Source organism: Ascaphus truei, chromosome 4 (assembly GCF_040206685.1).
Source record: "Ascaphus truei isolate aAscTru1 chromosome 4, aAscTru1.hap1, whole genome shotgun sequence".
NCBI lineage: Eukaryota > Metazoa > Chordata > Amphibia > Anura > Ascaphidae > Ascaphus > Ascaphus truei.
The window spans coordinates 10,639,564-10,657,998 of record NC_134486.1 but is presented as its reverse complement, the minus strand read 5'-3'; the positions used below and the strand labels follow the sequence as shown (position 1 = coordinate 10,657,998).

The following is an 18,435-nucleotide window of genomic DNA, read 5'->3' as shown; positions in this document are numbered from 1 at the left end:
ATTGGTCCCAGCCTCCTGCTGCAGCCGCGGGAATCTTCATCCTGAGATCTCCGGCTGCCCGGGCGTGTTACAGGGACTGCCTCCCCCCACCACCCCCGCGACTTTGCGCCCCCCCTCCCCCGCGACTTTGCGCCCCCCTCCCCCGCGACTTTGCGCCCAGCAGGCAGTGTGAGCTCGGCCTTACCCCGCACAGTGTCCTGCTGCCCGGTGTCCGGTAGCTCTGCCGGGGCAGGTTGCGTTGGGGGGTGCCCGGCCCAGTGTGGGCACCGTTATCCACCGTAACATTGTCCAAGAAATCCGTGTCCTCCTCCCCCGCGAGCCCCGGCTCCTGCTCGGGAGAGCTGCCCCCCTCACCCATAATAGGAGAGAGTGTGAGTGTCCTGCTGCTGCTGCAGGTGGGAGGGGGCGAGTTTGGCCAACAGGGGACTTTATACACCTGGGGGGGGGGGGGGGGATCACAGGGGGAGGACGCAGGTGAGATGCTTTCAGATGTCATGTGTTGCACTTACACTGTAAGAATGTAGCACCGCCCCAATACACAATACACAGTTACTGAGTGTGCTGCTGTTTCAGGTGATATCTTACTTACAGTATGTGCTATGTATGTGCTATGTATGTGCTATGTATGTGCTATGGGAATGTAGCACAGCCCCAATACACAATACACAGTTACAGTATGTGCTATGTATGTGCTATGTATGTGCTATGGGAATGTAGCACAGCCCCAATACACAATACACAGTTACTGAGTGTGCTGCTGTTTCAGGTGATATCTTACTTACAGTATGTGCTATGTATGTGCTATGTATGTGCTATGTATGTGCTATGGGAATGTAGCACAGCCCCAATACACAATACACAGTTACAGTATGTGCTATGTATGTGCTATGTATGTGCTATGGGAATGTAGCACAGCCCCAATACACAATACACAGTTACTGAGTGTGCAGCTCAGTATTGGGCATTGGGTGATCATTGCTTCTTGAATGTTAGAAGAAAAAGGAAACCTAGTGAGTGAGCACTCAGTCACAGAATGGGTAATGTGATTGTATTAAAAAAATATGCCATTTTGGTATATTTAGCTCTTGGCTAGTTGGGTCCATTTCACCCACATACTGTGAATTAGTGAATAATATTAACCCCTATTCCTATTAAGCTGTTATGTACAACATAAGATTTTGACCAATTGTCATATCTTCCATATGCATTATCAACATAGCTTTTATAGCAATGTTATTTTGATTACAGTTACGTTGTATGCTGTTTATTTTAAATCCCTTTATTTTATATTCGTTGATGACAATAAAATGTTTTTTAATACAATCACATTACCCATTCTGTGACTGAGTGCTCACTCACTAGGTTTCCTTTTTCCTCTAGTTTATGCCATTGTATCCTAAATAGAGAGCACCTCACTCCTATACTCTTTAGCTGTGTGGGGGCTCCCCCATTTTTGTGTGTAGCTTCTTGAATATTAACAGCCCACTGCCCTGCTCAGAACTTCCCTTTCTGTGTAATGTTTCATGTCTCCCCAATTCAGAGGCCACCTGGCCCCTCTCAGGCTGAGCCTGCTGCGTCTCCCATAATAATAACTGGGCTCTGAGGTCTCTAATCTATAGAATGAGATGAGCATGCAGGTAATTATGTACTTACCTGCACTCAGGTGCTTGGGAGTTCAATGCTTCTGGTCTCAGATAGAGAGGGTTGGGGAGCCCCGCCTCTTGGTCTGTTTGCATGTATGTATATTTCTATTTATGTAGCACCATTAATGTACATAGCACTTCACAGCAGTAATACACGTGACATCATATAAATAACTATTACAAATAAGGCCTCGGACAGGGTGGCGCTGAGCGGGCGGGCGCGCTCACGTCGGCCGCGATGAAACACATTGCTGCAATGTGTGTGGCCAGCGTGAGTGAGCACATGCTCGGCGCTTAGCTGCTTGCCTCAGCAAGCAAACTTGAATCTGCCGCTCACTCGCGCGTCACGCGAGCAGTTCGCCCAATGAGGGCGAGCAAGCTCCATGACATCTTGGCCGCGCCCCCCGACACACCCACCGCGTGCGCACCTAGCTGGCCACAAATCGCCCGGCCAAGTAGGAGCGAACAACGTCATCGCGCATGAGCGCCAATGCGCTCGCTCCCTGCCTGGCCGCAGCCTAACACAAAATGGGAATAAGCTCTTCAGACATAAAAGTAACATTTAGGAAAATGAGTCCCTGCCCTGAAGAGCTACAATCTAATTGGTAAGTAGAAAGAACGTACAAAGATGATGTGAAGGTGTTCTAGTAAGTCTTAAAGGTGGATAGAGAGGGTGCTAGTCAGGTATTGAGGGGAAGAGTATTCCAGAGGTGTGGGGCAGTCAGTGAGAAAGGTTTAAGGCGGGAGAGGGCTTTAGATACAAAGGGGGTTGAGAGAAGACATCCTTGAGCAGAACGCAAGAGTCGGGACAGTGTATAGTGAGAAATTAGGGCTGAGATGTAAGGAGGGGCAGAAGAGTGTAAAGCTCCTACTAACATCTTTCTACCATGTACAAAGACAAATTTCCCTAGCCAATTCCAATCTGGCTTTCGCCCCAAACACTCCATCGTAGGATCTGAGATCTGATCTCTAACCAGGATTAACTACCCGTGTTTATCCCTCTGACTTTCACTCAGCAGCAGCTTGCTATGATCGCCGCTCACTAGTGATTCAGATCCTATTGATTTTTATCTAACTATGATATTTTTCTGACATTTGTTGTTTATTGTTATTATATTTTGTTTATATTCAGTATAAAGGTGTTTTTCTACCATCACCCTTTTGACTGCGCTTCCAAATTTTTTCTATCTTTCATTATACCTATAGTATTAGTGGGGGGAAAGGGAGGAGGATGGGAAAGTGGACTCTCGCTACAGCTTAATTAGCAATAAAAATGCATAATGACAGAGGTGCATAGGGGGAATGGATAGACAATGGATAATGAGGGAAAGGAAACACCCTTTAACTTGCACTCAGTGTCTCAGTTGATATGGTTATTAAAATTAATACTTATTATTTTATTATGTAAATTAAAAAAAGGGGGAGGATATCATGAACAACTAGTCTTGATCATGTACATACATTGGAGCAACAAACACAAACATATATACAAACATAAACTGGAAGGGGACCTAATGAGCAACCTACAGGTAGGTATTCAATAGATGTAATCATGGCTCACATAGGTATAGTACGTGAAACCCCGATTCCAGCACTAATTAAAAAACCTGTAATCCAGGGGGGCGCAAACTTTTTTCCCTGCGCCCCCCTGCCGGCTGTCCCCTCACTCCCGCGCCCCCCTCCCAACCCCAACTTACCCGCGCTCCGGCGTAATGACGTCACGTTGCCATAGCAACGTGACGTCACATGACCTCGCAGCGTCATTTTGACGCCGCGTTGCCATGGCGACACAGGGAGGAAGCCGCCGGAGCCACGGTAAGTTAGGTTTACAGGGGCCCTGCAGCTCCCCTGGCACTTAATTTAAGTGCCTTCGGGAAGCGCGCGGGGCCTCTGTAAACCCCGCACCCCCCGTCGGCAGTGTCACGATAGTATAGTACACGAGCAAAAAATAATAAAACACGGGGTGGGATGAGAGTCACTGGGAGTATGAACGCTGCAGTCAGCTACTAGTATTACTTACAGCTGAGAAACCATATTATGTTGTAGCAATCTTGCTGGTTAACTTAATAACAAGTCATAATGTAGCGATACAGTCTCAGTTGCTACAAATGCTGTGCCATCCTCATGGCTCAAGTATACCTCAATAGTGTCAAAAGTCGAGCAACATATTAGATTTAGCTACAAACTAGCAGATAATGTGATTCAAATGATCACACTGTGTAGCATGTTGCTACCTTGTCTGCTTAGCCCAGCGTTCAGAGACGCTCACCACTCACCACCCGGTCAGAGCTACGTCGTGACGTCATGACGTTTAGCCTCGTTAGTCCCGCCTCCCACCTGACGCACGTTTCACGGAGGCTTTTTCAAAGGTGGTGACGTGGGTGAGTACAGGGGGGTGTTTTATACACATTTGTACTGTTCCAAAACCAATCGGACATCGCGGTTACTTCAGGGTTAGGAATACTGATTTAAAGGTACATAGCAGTAGATATTTGGACGATAAGATAGTTATTATGCTGAAATGGATGGTCAAGCACTGGCAGCATGATTGCGCTAATTACATTAAACCTTATACTTAGAGGGTGTATAGGTGATGTTAACGGACACATATTTAGAGAGCTATATCCCACATATCGTATAAATAAATGGAGAGGTACACGGTGGAATGAATGTAGTGCTTCATATGAAGGGGGAGAACAGGAAACCCTCATTTATGCCGCCCGGTGTTAGGGTGCCCAATAGGTAAATCCATTTGGACTCCTTCTGCAAAATGAGGCGATTCCAGTCTCCCCCTCTAGGGTTGATGGGAATGCTCTCAATACCCATGAACCGAAGGTTTGTTATATCTCCTTGATGTACTGAATGGATATGGTTGGCTAGGGGGGTATCAAGATGGTTTCGGATTGCTCCTAAGTGTTCCAGTACCCGCTGGCGAAACTCTTATAGTTTTGCCAACGTACTTTTTGGAACACTGGCATATCACTTGATATATAACCCCTCTTGTTCGTCAGTTTATAAATTGCCGTACTGTGAATGGATTTACCTATTGGGCACCCTAACACCGGGCGGCATAAATGAGGGTTTCCTGTTCTCCCCCTTCATATGAAGCACTACATTCATTCCACCGTGTACCTCTCCATTTATTTATACGATATGTGGGATATGGCTCTCTAAATATGTGTCCGTTAACATCACCTATACACCCTCTAAGTATAAGGTTTAATGTAATTAGCGCAATCATGCTGCCAGTGCTTGACAATTCATTACAGGATAATAACTATCTTATTGTCCAAATATCTACTGCTATGTGTCTGTTAACATTACTTGTACATCCTCTAAGTATAAGGTTTATTGTAACTATGCTGCTAATGCATGACAATCCATTTCAGCATAATAACTATCTTATCGTCCAAATATCTACGGCTATGTACCTTTAAATCAGTATTCCTAACCATGAAGTAACCGCGATGTCTGATTGGTTTTGGAACAGCACAAATGTGTATAAAACACCCCCCTGTACTCACCCACGTCACCACCTTTGAAAAAGCCTCCGTGAAACGTGCGTCAGGTGGGAGGCGGGACTAACGAGGCTAAACGTCATGACGTCACGACGTAGTTCTGACCGGGTGGTGAGTGGTGAGCGTCTCTGAACGCTGGGCTAAGCAGACAAGGTAGCAACATGCTACACAGTGTGATCATTTGAATCACATTATCTGCTAGTCTGTAGCTAAATCTAATATGTTGCTCGACTTTTGACACTATTGAGGTATACTTGAGCCATGAGGATGGCACAGCATTTGTAGCAACTGAGACTGTATCGCTACATTATGACTTGTTATTAAGTTAACCAGCAAGATTGCTACAACATAATATGGTTTCTCAGCTGTAAGTAATACTAGTAGCTGACTGCAGCGTTCATACTCCCAGTGACTCTCATCCCACCCCGTGTTTTATTATTTTTTGCTCGTGTACTATACTATCATTGCTCACTCTGTGCAGTTCATTTAGTTTAGTGTAAGAGGCTATAACTTGATACGGGCTTTGACCCGTGCCTCAGGGCCAACTGAATCACATTTTGTGGGCCGTTATCAACTGCTGCACTATACATTAGATTGAAGCTATTAAGCATTGTGGTTAAATTTCACTGCTATTAGGCCTGTTATATATTTAAACAAGTCTATTTTTCTGTGGTGAGAAGCAGGTGTTTTCTTCAACTGATAACACTTGCATGTTACACGTAGCGCTATGATATTATGACTGTCAGCCTTGGATACCTGTCTGATTGATTACAGGTTTTTTAATTAGTGCTGGAATCGGGGTTTCACGTACTATACCTATGTGAGCCATGATTACATCTATTGAATACCTACCTGTAGGTTGCTCATTAGGTCCCCTTCCAGTTTATGTTTGTATATATGTTTGTGTTTGTTGCTCCAATGTATGTACATGATCAAGACTAGTTGTTCATGATATCCTCCCCCTTTTTTTAATTTACATAATAAAATAATAAGTATTAATTTTAATAACCATATCAACTGAGACACTGAGTGCAAGTTAAAGGGTGTTTCCTTTCATTATACCTACCAAGGACTGGGATCCCTTGTTTAGGAAGCTGCAAATCCTTTGGGTTTTGTTTTTTTTACACACTTTAATTTATTTTACATTTTATGTTGCCAGACCCTATAGGCTCCGGATTGGTTCATGTCACATTATATTTAATTATATATTTACTATTGTATTTTATCCTTTGTAGGTATATTAATTATTTTTATATTAGCTAGTTTAGTATTATAGGAGATAATCTTTTGTCGCACCCATTTTTTTCTTTGCCTTTTTTTTCTACTAGTTTTAAATACCTGGGCTTATGGTTTGACTCCCACTTAACATTCGGGATGCACATTGATACCCTGACAACCAAGACCTATGCCAAACTAGGGGTACTTTACAGGAACAAATCCTCCCTAAGTCTCCAGGTCAGAAAACGTATCGCACAGCAGATGCTAATGCCAATTATTGACTATGGAGACATAGTATATGGCTCGGCACCCCAAACCCACCTTAGCAAAGTTGACACCCTCTACAATTCAATTTGTCGTTTTGTTCTCCAATGCAACTACAACACACATCACTGCGAAATGCTCAAAGAACTAGATTGGCCATCCCTTGGGTCCACAGTGCATTGCTTGCTGCTGCAGTTCCTTGGTTTTAAGTGAGGGGAAGGGGGGTGGGGAAAAAGCTCAAGCTACTGTCTAGGGGACAGTGCCAGGGGTAGAGGGTTTGGAGCAGCAACTGCACTTGCCTAGGCAAGAAAAGGACCCCTTTGCAACAAGCACTCATCTGATAGTGGATGTGAGGAAATAAAAATAAATGAAACCTTTATTAGTTATGGGGGTAAAAAAGAAAGTGAAGGGATAGACACACAACGCAATAAAAAAAAGTATTAAACAAAATACTTCTCAGTCCTTGTATTTAGAGTGGTAGAAATATAGCTATTGGGAACCTTGTAAGAACTGGCACATGCAGAATGGATGTAGTGCTTGTGCCTCAGTGTGGTATCGATGTTAAACCAATTCTAGTATCTGTCACTGATGTAACGGACAGATAGTGGTATGTATGTATGCCCACAACTGATTAGATTGTTACTCGGCAATAGTGTTACACTGGTTGGATCGGTGAGTAGGGAGTTAACTGTGCACAATATTTCAGGCTCCCATACCAAATATCTCCAAAATCTCAGGATAGTACTCTATATATTGAAGAGTAAACAAAAATGGATAAAAAGGACCCTATGGGCGACGCATCAAATTAAAATTGAACAATGAAGCTACTGTGTAGCTGGGAAATCAGGCTATAAAGCAGAGAGCTTTAGATATAAGTGTACAGAAGCTCCCTAGCAAGGCACATTTGATAATAACTGATTAATGCTATAGAGTGCCTAAGCCTGCAAGGAAGCAGTAGAACAAGTATGTTATACACAGTAAAATTGTAAACTGCTTCACTGGAACCTCCGTGGGAACAGCACATATGTAGCAATCAAGGTAAGTATGTAGGTAAGTATATTTATTAATGTATCAACAGATGTTGCAGGGTGATACCTTAAAACCAGTTGGTAACAGTGACCAGTATATAGGGGATAGATCTATCTCCCTGATACCACCCGGATATATTAATTGGAGTTGACACAATTAAAGGAATATCAGTAGTGCAGTTCAGTCCATTGACCCAGGTAATATCCATATAGGTCGCTACAATATATATTGAACTTCTGTGCAGTGTAGGCAAAACAGGAATGATCTGTGAGAGCACTCAGACTAGAAGTGTACCAGGATAGATAGTACCTGAGTGAGTGAGACCTGATGCCGTAAGAACGTTATATTAGTCAGATAGTAGTAGCCACAACTTCCACCCGGCGAGTCTGTGCAGTGGCGTGCAGCGTTTAGTGTAGCTACGAGGCAGCTATTACAGGGCTGAACTTTACTGAAGCTGCCTGCTACTTGTAATATACTTCCCTCCACCCGGCTAGCTAATGTTCGGTGGTGTTCATCAATACACCACGCCGGGTGGAAGTTGTGGCTACTACTATCTGACTAATATAACGTTCTTACAGCATCAGGTCTCACTCACTCAGGTACTATCTATCCTGGTACACTTCTAGTCTGAGTGCTCTCACAGATCATTCCTGTTTTGCCTACACTGCACAGAAGCTCAATATATATTGTAGCGACCTATATGGATATTACCTGGGTCAATGGACTGAACTGTACTACTGATATTCCTTTAATTGTGTCAACTCCAATTAATATATCTGGGTGGTATCAGGGAGATATATTTATCCCCTATATACTGGTCACTGTTAGCAACTGGTTTTAAGGTATCACCCTGCAACATCTGTTGATACATTAATAAATATACTTACCTACATACTTACCTTGATTGCTACATATGTGCTGTTCCCACGGAGGTTCCAGTGAAGCAGTTTACAATTTTACTGTGTATAATATACTTGTTCTACTGCTTCCTTGCAGGCTTAGGCACTCTATAGCATTAATCAGTTATTATCAAATGTGCCTTGCTAGGGAGCTTCTGTACACTTATATCTAAAGCTCTCTGCTTTATAGCCTGATTTCCCAGCTACACAGTAGCTTCATTGTTCAATTTTAATCTGATGCGTCGCCCGCAGGGTCCTTTTTATCCATTTTTGTTTACTCTTCAATATATAGAGTACTATCCTGAGATTTAAGTCTTTGGAGATATTTGGTATGGGAGCCTGAAATATTGTGCACAGTTAACTCACTACTCACCGATCCAACCACTGTAACACTATTGCCGAGTAACAATCTAATCAGTTGTGGGCATACATACATACCACTATCTGTCCGTTACATCAGTGACAGATACTAGAATTGGTTTAACATCGATACCACACTGAGGCACAAGCACTACATCCATTCTGCATGTGCCAGTTCTTACAAGGTTCCCTATAGCTATATTTCTACCAGTCTAAATACAAGGACTGAGAAGTATTTTGTTTAATACTTTTTTTATTGCGTTGTGTGTCTATCCCTTCACTTTCTTTTTTACCCCCATAACTAATAAAGGTTTCATTTATTTTTATTTCCTCACATCCACTATCAGATGAGTGCTTGTTGCAAAGGGGTCCTTTTCTTGCCTAGGCAAGTGCAGTTGCAGTTCCTTGGTTTGTTGAAAATAATAGTCCTCTGGCTGCTGACCTTTTTCTGGAGCCACGTAGGGGCCATCCTCACCGTCTGAATAAGGCCGGAAGGGACACTGCGCTTTGTGGCTGGGCTCTTTACACCAGGAACACATTTTCTTCCCCCTTCATGCAGAGTCCGTATTTGACTTCAGCTGGGTGGCCATTTTAAATTCCCAGGGTTTTTTTCTTTCCTTTCAGCAGTAGTGGGGTAGGCTCTGGTCACAGCATAAGTCCCTTGTGTGGGTCACCGTCTGTCGCAGTCCTCCCAGTCCAACTGTGGCATTGTGGCTTTCTTCAGTGCAGTGCAGTTTTCCTGCCTGGGTGTGTAGCCCTTTAAATCTGGTCACTGCTGCATGTGATTCTTTGCTTTGTTGCTCAGGCTGTTTGCAGAAACTATACAGGCAAAACCACAAAATATTTCACAGGCAGTCTCCGGGGCCCATTTAAACTTCAAAGGCCACCTCTCATCCCAACTTCTGAAAATAAGCCAAACAAAAACCTGTCTCCGCTTTGGAGACTATCTACACATGTAGTTCAGCCCTCTCTATAACTGGGTGGTTAGCTAAGCTATTTACAGCCCCAACTATATATACAGATATATAACAGTCCCATAAGAAAGTCTTATCTGTTTCTTGTAGCTGTAGGGGAAGTCCTCTGCTCTCCTGGGTGAGCACCTTTGTGTGCTACGACAATGTCTGTCCAGGTATAGCACTGTGTCCACTGTAGCATGGCTGTTTAGCCATAAGGCTGTGTAACATCAAAAGCGTCACATCATAAGTGTCTACAAGAGTTAATTTTGGAGTTGAATTTGTAGGTGAACATCGGAGGAAGATCTGGACTCTGCATTACAACGTTGCCACTGTGAGACATTAACTTTTAACATCTGTGATTATTTGTACACTTTTATCCTCCAGTACCTTGGAACTCTCTCCTCCTGCATCTCACGATGCCCTCCCTATTTCTTTTTCTGTTTACCGTTTCCTCACTCCTTTGTGAGCATTTCTGTTCTCTACAACATCCCCACTCCCCACTGCACCATTATTTATACACCTCTCTCCCAACAACTTCTTTACCCCTCAATAAAAAAACACCCACACAAATCCTCTATTCACACCCTCTATCTGCTCCTTCCTGCTGCTGGGAATCTTCCCTAAGCCTGAACCCAGACATACACACCTGATCTCACCCACGCCTCCCTGCCACCTCTTCCCCTGTAAATGGTGTTAACCTTTTCATTTAACACTGACTAACCTTAAATTTTACCCAACAAATCAAGCATCCCAATAGCCTGCCCTCATGGCTAGTGTCCCACACTCAGTCACTCCTACCCACCTATTGTGACCAAGCACTGCCATCTACAGCACTTACTCCCTCACCTGCTGTCTCTGTAAGTTTCCCATTAAACCTCTTAGATTGTAAGCTCTTCGGGGCAGGGATTTCCTTTCCTATTGTCTGATTTTGCTGCACTTATTGTATGATTATAATTCCCTGAACTGTATTCTTTGTGAAGCGCTGAGTACACTTTTGGCGCTATATAAATAAAGACATACAAGACATACAATACATACAATACAATAGAGATCTGCTCCCCTTGTCTTGCTATCAGCATACTGTCCAGTCCTTCTGCAACTCAAGACAGCTGTTCCTCTGGTCAGTTCCCCAATTGTGAGACTCAGGAATCTCCTTTCTCTTTCTGGGAACAGGCTTTTTCTAACAGAGTCTTAATCAGCCAGGTGGAATCTGACTAGTAATTGCTGGTGTGCAATTAACCAGCACACTGCTGGATTAGAGGCACATTTCTTTAACAGGAATAAGTCCCTGTTACACCCCCCCCCCCCTATTATCCAATGACACCTTTTCAAACTCCCCAGACATGGAGACCCCTTGTGGATCCTGCATGTAAAGAATGGAAATGTCGTGCCACGCTGGTAAGTTTTTTGGCCCTGGATAAATCCCTCACGGCATTACGAATATTCCCTGCGTGTTCTAAAACACACACCTTTAGTTCCTGTGAGGTCATCTCGACGTACAAAAGTTGACACAGGCAGGATAGGGCATAGATCAATTACAGTTGCAAAAATCCCTTACTGTAAAAAGTTTTTTGTGCCACTACTGTTAGAAAAAAACATTTTCTTAGAAATAAATCCACAGCATTTGCACTTTCCACAAGGGAATGTTCCACGTGTTGGATTTTTAATTGTGGAATTTAGCTCAAAGTGACTATGCACTAATAGAGCTCTCAGGTTTGTAGCCCTGCGAGCGGTCATCAGAATTCTCGGTCCGATGGCATGTACCAAGCACTGTTCCTCCTGTAAAATCGCCCAGTGGCGCTGAATAACAGTTCTAAAATCTTCCCAATGTTTGGTGAATGTAGAAATGAACCGAACTGGTACAGGTGCACCAGTAATCGTAGGTCTCACTTTGGGGATAAGGAGTTGCTTGTGATCTTGATGACTAAGCTTTCTTAAAAGATTTATGGCTATAACTTCTCTCCAAGAATAATCCTTCCGGTTCTCTAGCTCTGCTTGAAAACACCGCCGGACTGGAGCAGTTACGCTTCAGACGTTATAACTGCCCAACCGGGATGCCCCTCTTCAGAGGCACCGGGTGGCAGCTATCTAAATGTTATTAGTGACTGTACTCTTCCTGTACACATCTGTCTCAATTTGGAGATCTTTAGAAATACTAATGTGGAGGTCCAGAAAGGACACCTGAACCTCAGAAATATGAATGAATGTTTAAATTGTTGTTATTTAATACCCTATGAATCCGATACACCTGGCGACGTCCCCCTCGCACAGGAAGAGGACATTATCTATGTACCAGATCCAGAGGGGTATATGTTGAGTGTGACAGGTCATTTCGTCAGTAAAGACTCTCTCCCTCTCCCACCAACCCAAGAAGAAGTTGGCATACGATGGGGCGCATTTTGCCCCCATCGCTGTCCCCTTGACTTGTAAATAATATTTAGAATTAAACAAAAAAGAATTGTGGGTTAGGATAAAGGAGAGGAAGAAAAAATAACCATGTCACACGTACCTTTGGTATCGGCATTCTGCATGTGCGATACCGTCCCTATGAGCTATGTCGGAGTATAGGGACTCCACATCACAGGCCACCAAGAGGGTCTCCTTTGTTAGAACAATATCTTGTACTTTGAGTAACACATCAGTTGTGTCCCTAACAAATGAAGGTAAACTTACAACATGAGGTCGCAGATAAGCGTCGATGTAGGTGCAGATGTTCTCACACAAACCCCTGATGCCCGACACTATGGGTCGTCCTGGTGGGCACAGTACATTTTTATGAACTTTAGGTAGAAAGTACATGGTTGGGATGCGGGTGTGTATGTTATGGCAGACCAAGCTTAGTAACACCTTAATTACCAGGATCGTTGATTGAGCAAGCAGAGAGATAAAATAAATTGTATTTATTCACATAAAGAACGTATACAACTATGTTACACAAATTACAGGAAAAAGACACACTTACTTTGGAAACTGGGGTATAAACTACTCCTTCCTAGTTGCAATCAAACAGCCAAAATAATCCAGGCCCCTTTTCTTTCAAGTAGCCATTTGCTTTGGAGTCTGGTCACTTATCCTCTGAGATTTTTAGGTAACTTCCTTAGAGCTGGGAATCCTTGAACCACACCTGGAATCTCACAAGATGGAACTTAATCTCAGCTGAATCACACCAGATGGACTGATGGAACTCTTTACATGATAGACCTTAGATGAATCTAACTTTCTGACTGACTGCATGACCTGTTAAAAACTTTACATGTCCCATTTCCATAAAGTACAGTCAATCTCTGGCGTGAGAATTCCATCCCTGGCCACTCACACATTTTACCAGGCTGATACTCCTGGCATCGCTGGCTTCAGAATAGTGAGAGAGCATGTGTGCAAACCACCATCTTTGCTCATTCACTATTCAAAACCCACCACCGGCTTAATGCCACTGAGTCTGGCCTCAGCCACATGGCTTCTTTGATCTGAGGATACCGGGGGCTACAATTAGCACGGAAGGGCTAACAAATTATTCACACCTCTTGTTCCTTGAGTTTGAACTGACTCTTTGAAGTGAGGATATGGGTGTTTCACTTAGCAAGGCTAACAAATGGTTCACCTCTCTAGGGCAAATGTCCCTTTGAACGATTAGCCATAAGCCCCCCTCTGAGTCTTTGCAGGACAACAGATACTGTCTAATTTAATGCATAAAAGTTAACCATATGTTAAAACACGGCTGCTTAAATATACACTGGTTTTAATAACCTATACTTTTCTACAATTCTGTATTCACATATACTAAGTCTGTTGGGGGGGGAGAGAGAGAGTGAAAACCTTAACTGTTGCTACACTTACAAACCAATCCCTGCTATACTTTAAAAGCTTAGCTTACACAGTTTTAGTCTAACATGAATTAAACATTTCCCTTACCTCCCAATAAACTCTCAGCTTTATCCTGAGCTGGAGTTACCATAATTCATACATTTAACACAAGATATGATTTCCCCCCTGAACCCCTATACTGAGTTCAGAGTACCTGGGCATTTATGTGAGTACCTCTGCTATACTGGGGAATCCCTGCTATACCTGCAGATATATTTTAACCCCTTATGCCCCGTGTTGGCTGGGGGTATTCATTAACCCCTTGTGTCCCCATTTTAATAAAACAAACCTCTCGGCCTTATACCTGACTGGAGTGTCTCATTTAACCTTTTCCTGGATTATGCTGAAGCAGGATGTCCTAGTGGTGAGTCGCAAGAATGTTTTCAGGATGGGGTTTGCCCAGAGCCCAGAAGCTTCTATGTATCCGAGAATCTCCCTTGATTCCCAGATACATTTCTGGGGTAACTCATAACTGGAGAACCCCGATACATAGCCACAATCAGTAAAGATTTTCTCCGGCAAACCCACTCTGCAACTTACCTCCTGAAAATCTCCCGGTCCTAGCACCTCTGGAAAAGGTAAAACACATGAATGGCAATTGTCTCATATTTTGCACACGGTCACAGTAATGCATACACAATGCCCCCAAAACACGGATCAGGGGTAACCAAGTGGTCATACCAGGGGGTCTGTCGTGCGCTTCAGTGCAGTACACAGGTATAGATGCTTCAGACACTCGAGTGATGCGAGGGAGCTATGCAGGACCACAGAGGTAACCGGTGCAGGGGGAAGGGGATGATACCTCAACTGCTTTCCTCCGGTTTGGGGTCCACTCTCCTCGCTTGCTCCTGCGTGCCGCCGTCAGAGAGTATCAGGAAAATGGAGGGTATACGGCGCTACTGCGCATGTCCGAAAAAGGCTCCCAGAATTATCTTCAATCAACTTTATTGAACACACACAGGGCTACACCAGCGTCTCCCCCTCAACGCGTTTCACCCTTACACAGAGGGCTTCGTCTCGGAGTGGGGAGAAGTGGTGACAGCCTCTTAAATAGCCTAAAAGCCCGCGAAAGCGGAATAAAAGATTTTAACCTCTTCAGTGCTTAACAGTTTTTTCCAGGAGTCTCTTTGCAATAAATCATTATTTGTGTATTATTCCCTTGGAACATCCCTAGGTATATAACATTCCCACCCAGGGCATAATCAAATCTTATACACACGCAAAGATAAGACTGTTTGGCTGCATACTGAAGGTGTATAAATGCATTTAAAATGCTTGTTACAACACTGCAAGAAAAACATAATCCCTATTTCTCATAAATAAAGCCAAACTGCTATAAGTCCATTCTTTAAACATGTATGGACTCCATAACTTACATAAGCCATAGTTATTAATCCCTATGCTGTTTGACTAAAGAATGCAGGGAAGGGTTTGCAAGAAAGCAAGGGAAGGAAGGGGGGGGAGGGGAAAGGAAAGTATTGTGGGGAGGGAGGGCGGAAAGGGAGGGAGGGGGGTGAGGGGAGGGGAAAGGAAAGTATTGTGGGGAGGGGGAGGAAGGGAGGGAAAGGGGGAGGGGGAAGGGGGGGAAAAAAACAAAACACAAAAGACAGAACGGAGGATATCATTAGAATGACAATTTACATAATTATATGCATATGTATATACAGTTATAGGTATGCATATCTCAGGGCAAGTTTCTCTGGATAATTTTAGAGAAAACATCGCAGATCCCAATCCACATTAAGTCCGTTGGGTTGTAGCGTATTTAATGTATGGATCCAATGTGCCTCTCGTTGGTGTAAGAGCTTGTTCCTATCCCCTCCCCGAGGGGGGATGGCTATGTGTTCAATTGCACAACATTGGAAATTGTCTACTGTACCCAACGGACAGTTGTTAAAGTGTATTGGTACCGGATGTGTCATGTCTTTGTTTTTAATTAGCCTTAGATGTTCTAAAATGCGGATTTTCAAGGCTCTACTAGTTAGGCCCACATATTGTTTTGTACATCCGCATTGTAACAGGTAAACCACAAAATTCGTTTGACATGACATAAACGATCTAATTTGGAATCTATGACTATCCTCTTTGTTTGAGAAATGCGTAGTTTTCATCATTTTAGGGCAAATCTTGCAATGTCCACATTTATAAGATCCGATCAATCTCGTAAAAAAGGAATGTTTGTTTTTGCTATCATTTGTTGTTTTCAACATGCTGGGTGACAACATATTCCCTAAAGTAGCTGCTCTGCGAAACACTATTTTTGGTCCTACACACACCATTTTGTTTAGTAATGGATCTAAGGATAGTGTGGTCCAATGCTTGCGTATTATAGCTTTAATAGAGTTTGCTTGCTCGCTATAGTTAGTGATGAAGAATGGCGCTTCTGAGTTCTCGACATGTGTATCTTTAGTGGTACCCCCCACTGACATATTGATAAGGGTGTTCCTATCCGTATGCAGTGCATGCTGGTATGCCTGCTCAAGATTAATACCGTCATATCCCCTCGACAGGAACCTCTCTCTCATCTCGTCCGCCCTGTGGACAAAGGCCTCCAACGTCGAGCAGTTCCGGCGTAAACGCAAGAACTGCCCCCTTGGAATGCCTCTCACCAGAGGGCGTGCGTGACAACTTTTTGCGTGAAGCAATGAATTCCTGGCATTCTCTTTCCTGAAAATATCTGATTGGATTTTGTACTCAATATCTACATATAGATTGAGGTCCAAAAATTGGATTTGGTTTTTATTATATGTGTGAGTAAATTTCAGATTCAGTGTGTTCTTTGCCAGGTATTCAAAAAACTTTAAAAGGTCATCCTCCCCACCACTCCAGATCAGGATCAGGTCATCAATGTAGCGCTTGTAAAACACCACATGACGCCTGAAAGGGTTAGAATCTCCAAACACGTGGGACATCTCCCACCAACCCATAAACAGGTTGGCATAGGAGGGGGCAAACGATGTCCCCATAGCTGTCCCACGTGTTTGGAGATAAAACTGCTGATCAAAGAAAAAGTAATTATGGGTAAGTGCAAATCTAATACTGTCCAAGATAAAGGCTATATGTGCTGGAGAGAGAGTGGAGTGAGTGTGCAAGAAAAATTCTATAGCTGTGAGACCGTGCTCGTGTTGAATAATATTATACAAAGAAGCCACATCTAGGGTAACCCAGATGTAGTTTGGGTGCCAAGTTGAAGGTGCTAAAATTGCTAAAACATGCTTGGTGTCAATGTGTGAGGGTAAAGAAAAAACAAGTGGCTGTAGGAAGTGATCTATGTATTGGGAAAGGTGTTCACCCAGGGAACCAATAGCTGAAATTATGGGTCTACCTGGGGGTGCAATGAGTGTTTTGTGTATCTTGGGCAAGTGATGGAAAATGGGAGTGATGGGATCTGGAGTGGTAAGGAAGTCTCGCTCATTGGGTGAGAGAACATGTAGGATCTCACCTTCGTCCAAGAGGTCCTGAAACTCTCTAATGAACTGGGGAGTCGGATCCCTGTCGAGGGTACGGTAGGCCTCCGGGTCATTCAGCTGCCGCTGCGCCTCAGCTACGTAGTACTCTCTGTCGAGCACCACTGTTGCGCCACCTTTATCAGCTTTCCTAATTAGGATAGAATCGTTATCTCTCAGACATTTCAAAGCTGCCCTTTGTTCCGCTGTTAAATTGTCTCGCTGCATGCCCCTAGTTCCTATACCTTTTGCTAGGAGTGAGAGATCTCTTTCGATGCCCTTTTGGAAGATGTCAATATACTGCCCCCTCATGTGTGAGGGGTAGAAGACTGACTTCTTCCTAAGGCCAGAGTTTCGATTCCCTAAAAAATCAACAGGATCCTCTAAGGTATTATTCTCCGTGAAGAGATCCATAAGATCCTGTTGATTGCATTGGTCCTGGAAACCTAGGGAAATGGGGACAACTTGATTAACATCATAAATAGGTAATGCAATGTTAGACACATTATTTCTGGTGCCAAAAAAGCGTTTGAGGGTTAGCTTCCTCGTAAATTTAAATAGATCCACCATTGTGGTGCACAGGTTGAATGAAGTACTTGGGGCAAAAGATAGTCCGAGGTGTAAAATGGACAATTCTGCTTGCGTCAGTTGGTATTTAGAAATGTTTATGACATTGCTGTCCTCAATACTTACGTTTTCAGTCTCTTTGAGGGCATCCCGCTGTAGGTTTTTCCTCCTGCCTCTTCTTGTCTTTCCTCGTTTTTTGAGGACTTCTGGCTGGCCGGTCGGTTTGGATGCGTCATCTCACTGGTACCTGCTCTCTCATCTCCAGAAGACGGGCAGAAGTCACTCTCAGAGAATGAAAAAGATACAGCATGTGCAGTTAAATCATTGTCCCTGTTTCCCTTCAAGATGGATCTATTACCACCACCTTCTTTATGTGGTTTCTTGCTTTTTGGTTTACCTTTGCTTCTAGAGGGTAATTTCTGCCACATATAGATTTGATTCACCTCATCAGCCTTATCGCGCTCAAATTTCACTTGCTTATTAAGCATGATAGTTTTCTCTTGTTTATTGAGCTTGCTAGCAGTTTTCAAATCTAGCTCTTTAAAATTTTCCATATGCGAGTAGGCTTTTAATTGGTGCTGCAATTCTGCTATTTGTTTGGACACAATTTTGTTTTCTTCAGATTTGTATCTTATTATTAGGTCCATTAATTTTTTTTTTTTTTTTTTTAA

General features: G+C 43.4%; 1 long non-coding RNA gene across 1 annotated transcript in view; it reads right to left on the bottom strand.

The window, feature by feature from the left end:
* Nucleotides 1-346, bottom strand: part of LOC142491896 (uncharacterized) — a 77,947-nt gene extending 77,601 nt beyond the window's left edge. Inside the window, exon 1 of the long non-coding RNA XR_012800573.1 lies at nt 185-346. This is a non-coding gene — a long non-coding RNA (uncharacterized LOC142491896). The remainder of the gene's footprint in view (nt 1-184) is intronic.
* Nucleotides 347-18,435: the final 18,089 nt, after the last annotated feature.